The sequence below is a fragment of the Euphorbia lathyris genome, chromosome 9, assembly GCF_963576675.1.
Source record: "Euphorbia lathyris chromosome 9, ddEupLath1.1, whole genome shotgun sequence".
Classification (NCBI taxonomy): domain Eukaryota; kingdom Viridiplantae; phylum Streptophyta; class Magnoliopsida; order Malpighiales; family Euphorbiaceae; genus Euphorbia; species Euphorbia lathyris.
The window spans coordinates 5,844,611-5,851,644 of record NC_088918.1 but is presented as its reverse complement, the minus strand read 5'-3'; positions in this window follow the sequence as shown (position 1 = coordinate 5,851,644).

Genomic DNA, 7,034 nt, shown 5'->3' with positions numbered 1-7,034 from the left:
AGAAAAATACAAGAGAGAAAATCTTCAAAGCACTCAAATACAAAAAGATCTTACACCAACGTTTCTATTCTCTGTGTAAATGCTAGATTGATTTTTTTGTAATCATCTAAGATGTTCTTTACTTGAAAAAGAACAAAGTGTGTAATCAATAGGAATATTGAGAGTGTTGAGCTGAGTACTTAGTTGTAAGTATTCAGTGGTAGAAAAATCTAAGTGCTGGGTTGTAGTACTTAGTAGGAGCTGAGTAGATGAATAGAGGACGTACTCTTGCATACTCACTGCCTTGTAAAGGGTTTGTGCTCTACCTTGAAAGAGCTCAGTATTGGATTGAAAATCCCAGGAGGAACTGGAGACTGGACATAGGCAGAGAGGCCGAACCAGGATAAGTCGTGCTGAGTAACTTCTAAACTCTTTCTCTCAATATATATATATATATGCATGTGTTGCTTGTTGTATTTACTCAGCTTATAAATTGTTAAAACTGAAACTGAGTAAATCTGAGTGCTAAGTTGGAAGCTGACCTTTCAAGTGTCAATTCTCAACTCTCAAGTCAAGCAGTCTTAGTCAGCATAGAACTAAAACTGTCTGACTAATCAATTGGCCATGCTGACCAACACGCTGAGTTATCAAACTTTTAAAATAACATTAAGTCAGCATAACTAAAAGCGAAAAAGTTACATTAGTTCCTAACCCCCCCCCCCCCCTTTGGAACTAATTACTAGGGACCAACAACCTCTTGGTATCCTAATCTCCTTTGGTAGATTGATGTCTTGCGCTGGTTGTGTTTCAACAATCTCTGCAGGTGTAGATTGGTCAGTGAAAGTAATTTGAGTTTCACTTTTACCTTTGGTCAGCCCTTGAGGAAATGACTCAGCGGCAGTTTCTTGGTCAGCGGGTGCTGAGTGTGGATCATCCTCGGTCAGCGGCTGGTATCTTCCTGTAGGGTTAGTTTCATCGAACTCAACATGTACTGACTCTTCTAAGACTTGAGTTCGTTTATTGAAAAATCTGTATGCTTTGCTGTTTGTTGAGTAGCTGATAGGGGTCAAAAACCCCTATCTTTGGGTACGGTTTTAGAACGGTTTTTAGCGTTATTTAGTTAATAAGCGAGCAATTCTCGCATTTAAATGCTTTTGTGTGAGTTAGTTAGAAATTGGAAATGTTTTATTTACTTTTCGTTGTTTAGGCTCGTTTTATGATCAATTTAGGGAAATACGGCCAAAATGGCATGCATATTATAATTCCGTTATCTTTTGAAGCTAATTGATCCGTCAAAAGTCACACCAAACGAAGCGTTTGCTCAAATAAGCGATTGGCGGGTCAATTTAGCCTTTGGACTAATGTTGTTTGGAGTTTATGTGCGTGTGCAGGTTAAAACATGATCAATTTCAGGCAAAAATCGTGTCTCGGGGACCCCCGGCAGTCGCTCGGCGAATTGAGCATCGGTGAGCAGCCCAGGCGCTGCTCGGCGAGCTGCCCAGGCACTGCCCAGGCACCGCCCAGGCACCGCCCAGTCGCTCGGCGAATTGAGCATCGGTGAGCAGCCCAGGCGCTGCTCGGCGAGCTGCCCAGGCACTGCCCAGGCACCGCCCAGGCACTGCCCAGGCACCGCCCAGGCACCGCCCAGTCGCTCGGTGAATTGAGCATCGGTGAGCAGCCCAGGCGCTGCTCGGCGAGCTGCCCAGGCACTGCCCAGGCACCGCCCAGGCACTGCCCAGGCACCGCCCAGGCACTGCCCAGGCACCGCCCAGGCACTGTGCCTGTTCGCCGAGCAGGCCGGCAGAAGGCTGCTCGCCGAGCAGGCAATGCCTGCTCGCGACGAGCAGCGCCTGCTCGCCGAGCAGCAGTGCCTGCTCGCCGAGCAGCAGTGCCTGCTCGCCGAGCAGCAGTGCCTGCTCGCCGAGCAGCAGTTCCTGCTCGGCGAGCAGACTTGCGGGAATTGGTCAAAAAGACCAATTCCGCCCCCACGACGCCACGATGGACCCCACGACTTCCTACCTGCATAAGGACACGAAATAGGTCAAGAAAAGGGGCCGAGCCACGCTTATAAATAGAGTTTTTCCAATGTAAATTAGTATATTTTATCTTTGTAATTTTCTTAGCTTTTCATCTTGAGAAATCCTCTCCACCTCCTCCATATCCTTCAAACCTCCATTGAAGACACCTCCGAAGCTCCGTTCACGAAGGATTGCTCAAGCTCCACCCTTAAGTCCTAGGAAGACGACTGCATTGGTAGACAGGTTCCCTAAAAGGGATTTTTCTTCTTTTATATTCTGTCTTGCCTCTGATACATGTTATGAATCCTAGGCTCATTGTAACTTCGTGACAATACTTTCATCTTTGATATATATTATAGTTCTTGTTCATTCAATTGTTTTAATGCTTTAATCTTTGTCTTACGCTTTGTCTGATTGGTTTAACTCATTCGATAATCCCAAAATCAAGTTGGCACATATTGCGAGCTGAATCTGACCTAGTCAGTGCCTATAGGATTGACGACCCTATAGAAGATTAAGCCCAAATTGCTGAGCCTTAGAGCTAGTTTCGGCCTTACAAGGGAATCACGAACTAGGGACTTTAGGAGGATAGGTCGGGTTAATCGCCTCGGACACAAGTGACTTAGTTTTTAATTCAATTGCTTAGACAATCTATTTTCATTATCATCGTATCCCTTCATGTTCCTTCGGATAATTGCATTGGTAAAAGATCACTTAGGAGTAGTTTAACTTAGTTAGGGGTAGAGTAACTTAATTAGGCGTAGAATAACTTAGTTAGAATCAGATAACTTAGCTAGGAATAGTATAATTCAACCTAGGAGTAGATTAACTTAGTAAAAACCAACTCAAAACCCCCTAAGCCTAGATAACACCTGAAACAAGTAACTCGATACTTGCAGAAATAAATCCTGTGGACGATAACCTAGACTTAACCAGAAATTTATTACTTGATAATGACGGGGTACACTTATCCCTGAGATCGGCCTCGCTCCAAAACCGCGCGAGGCCGCGTCAACTGCCAGAACTTAAGTTTGAAAAAGATCAATTATGCCACGCTTGCCAAGCTGGAAAACAAACCAAATAATCTTTTCATAGTAAAAACATTGTCTCAACTAAGCGTCCATTAGAGTTACTACACTTGGATCTCTTCGGTCCAGTCCAGCCACTGAGCTTGGGTGGAAGAAGATTTTCCTTGGTCATTGTAGATGCCTTTTCTCGGTACACTTGGATCATCTTGCTGAGTAGAAAGGATGAAACCCTTGAGACGTTTTCAAATTTAGTAAGAAAACTTGAAAATGATAAAGACCTTAAGTTAGCTCACATCCGAAGTGATAATGGTGGAGAATTCAAGAACCAACAGTTTGTTGAATTCTGTGAAACCAACGACATTGACCATAATTTCTCTACTCCTAGAACGCCTCAACAAAATGGGGTTGTTGAAAGGAAAAACAGAACCTTGGTTGAAATAGCCAGGACAATGCTGAGTGAGCATAGGCTTCCAAAGTAATTTTGGGGAGAAGCTGTCAACACAACGTGATATATTCTTAATAGGGCTCTAGTTAGACCTATACTAAAGAAAACCCCCAATGAACTTTGGAAAGGACGAAAGCCCAATATTGGATACTTTCGTGCCTTTGGTTGTAAATGCTTTATCTTAAATACTAAAGACAGCCTAGCTAAGTTTGACTCAAAAGCTGATGAGGCTATCTTTTTAGGCTACTGATGCGCCTTCACCTAAGTTGGGATGAAGACTCACTAAGGGATAAGTCTACCCCATCGTTATCAAGTAATAAATTTCTGGTTAAGTCCAGGTTATCGTCCACAGGATTTATTTCTGCAAGTATCGAGTTACTTGGTTTCAGGTGTTATCTAGGCTTAGGGGGTTTTGAGTTGGTTTTTCTAAGTTAATCTACTCCTAGGTTGAATTATACTATTCCTAGCTAAGTTATCTGATTCTAACTAAGTTATTCTACGCCTAATTAAGTTACTCTACCCCTAATTAAGTTAAACTACTCCTAAGTGATCTTTTACCAATACAATTATCCGAAGGAACATGAAGGGATACGATGATAATGAAAATAGATTGTTTAAGCAATTGAATTAAAACCTAAGTCACTTGTGTCCGAGGCGATTAACCCGACCTATCCTCCTAAAGTCCCTAGTTCGTGCCTGGGCGGTGCCTGGGCAGTGCCTGGGCGGTGCCTGGGCAGTGCCTGGGCGGTGCCTGGGCGGTGCCTGGGCAGTGCAGGCACAGTGCCTGGGCAGTGCAGGCACAGTGCCTGGGCAGTGCCTAGGCGGTGCCTGGGCAGTGCCTGGGCTGCTCGCCGAGCAGCGCCTGGGCTGCTCACCGATGCTCAATTCGCCAAGCGACTGCCGGGGGTCCCCGAGACATGATTTTTGCCTGAAATTGATCATGTTTTAACCTGCACACGCACATAAACTCCAAACAACATTAGTCCAAAGGCTAAATTGATCCGCCAATCGCTTATTTGAGCAAACGCTTCGTTTGGTGCGACTTTTGACGGATCAATTAGCTTCAAAAGATAACGGAATTATAATATGCATGTCATTTTGGCCGTATTTTCCTAAATTGATCATAAAACGAGCCTAAACAACGAAAAGTAAATAAAACATTTCCAATTTCTAACTAACTCACACAAAAGCATTTAAATGCGAGAATTGCTCGCTTATTAACTAAATAACGTTAAAAACCGTTCTAAAACCGTACCCAAAGATAGGGGTTTTTGGCCCCTATCAAACCTCCTCGCACTTAAAAGTTTACTTGTCCCCAAGTAAACTAAAAAAACTAAACCCACAATCACAAGCAAGCTAGAAAACCTCTCGGTTTGACTAGGTGCTTGACACAATTTCGAGCATCTGTAATTACATGCATTCGGAAATACAAAATAGAGACACGATATCCAAAAGCCGCATTTCAATTATCATAGGTCATACGTTTTAAGAGAAAGGACACATGTTCAATTAAACGAGCTTGAGGGGATCGCTAAGTAAAACACCTCACCATAGGTAGTTCACTCATTTCACACAATTTTGGTGGCTAAAGTGTTTACTCTCGGCTTATGTTCTTGCTTAGGATTATGTTGATTTTGCACGTTCATCTGAGTTCCTCTACTATGCTATATGACTCCGATGATATCAAAAACAGCCTCGAATTGGGGTTGTAATATGGTTAGAGGGTTAAAGGTACAACAAGGGTTAATAGTTCTAGCGCTAGAAAAACAAAGTTCAAATGGCTTTAGCAAATATGAAGTGACTGAGCTTTTTATTCATTCATTATTCTCTTTTTAGGACGTTTTCTTGAGACGTTTTGATTTTAAGAACTGGGGAATGAAGTTCTTCCCTTTTTGTTCGTCTCTCTTCTTTTCTTTTCTTTTTCTGTTTTTCTCTTTTCCCTTTTTTTTGTTTGTTTTTTTTTGGGGGATAGTGATGCTCATTCACTTCTTAACCTTTTGGCTTGCTACTATGATGCCATAAACAAAGATAAAGCGCTAGAATTGACAAAGGCTCGATGTGAACTTTGCAAAAACTTTGGGTTACGTAGCAAACCAAGTGATGGTTTGCAAAAATTGGGTTAGAATGAAAGAAAAATCTATAAACTACAAAAATATAGGCTCAAAGGGGCTTCCTAGAGTGGATGAAAAAGAGAAAATAAGGTAAAGAAAAGGGTTAATTCTAATGAGGCTGATTCATCGTTTATCATCTCAAATCATTGCATGTAGGTTCAACACAGTATTAGGTGCAAAATCTGTAATCTTTCCACAAGTCAAAGCATTCACACAAAAATGTCAAGAAAAAGAGCTTTTTGATGTTCGCTCTTAGGCTCAAATTCAACTCACAATTCTTTGGGTTTCAATTTTGTGTTTACTAGTTCTCCCCAAACTCAAGTTTAATATCACATGCCTTCAATTCTTAAGTTATCTACCTAAGTAATGATTTTAGCATTTTTTCAAAAGTAGGGTCTAAATGCAAACTTTAGCTCATGCTTTTACAGATACAAGGATTGTGTCCTACACCTAAACTAGTTGTCATGCAATCTTAGATTCGGTTCTCAGCCCTCAAGGAAAAATAACGAAGTTTAGATTCGAAGGAGGTTCACGGTTTTAGATCCTAAACATGCGAAAACATAAATAAAACCCGAAAACGCTAAATTAAACTAGACACGACGCAACAAAAATTTAAAAAATTTATACAGTTTTTGTAAGTTTGTCTACCCCTCCTCCTCACACTAAAAATATGCAATAAGTTCCAACATTGCATCACAAACCATAAAGTACAAGTGCAAAAAGTTAGCGTGGAGAAGACAACTTACTGATTTTATCGCAATCGCCAAAAATTTGATGATTTGCGGTGCCAATTTTCAGCCCTCAAGGACAAATAACGAAACCTTAACTTCGGATAGAGTGTACAATTCTTGGGATTATAACAAAATAAAACAAATTAAAATAAAACAACGCGACAAAATTTTTTTTTATTATTTTTTTATTTATTTATTATTATTATTTTTCAGCTCCGTTCGGGATTTAAAAATCCCGAACAGTTTGCTTATCGCGGCCCAGCGGCGGGCTGGGCGCCAGCGCCCAGCTCGCGGCGGCGAGCAGTGCCCAGCTCGCCCGAGCTGGGCCTCCTAGGGCCAATTTTTTTTTTTTTAATTTTATTTTAAACCTGAACACTAAAAAAAATAAAAATAAAAATAAAATAAAACTAAACAACTAAAAAAATATTTATTTATTTTTTTTATTTTTTTTTTATTTTTTTTTTAAACGAACACTTTAAAAAAAACGTAAAAGAAAACTAAAAAGACTAAACTAAAAGATCAATGTATAATCTAAATAAAATAAACCTGAAAAGTTTTATTAAAACTTGGGTTGCCTCCCAAGAAGCGCTACGTTATAGTCGGTGAGCTCGACATAGAATTCCCGCCTAGGTGTATGCTGACATTCGCGTTAGGAATTCAAATTCCTGAATAAATAATCCGTACCTGTAAAACGGATTATCAGTTTCAAAGAATTTTAATAA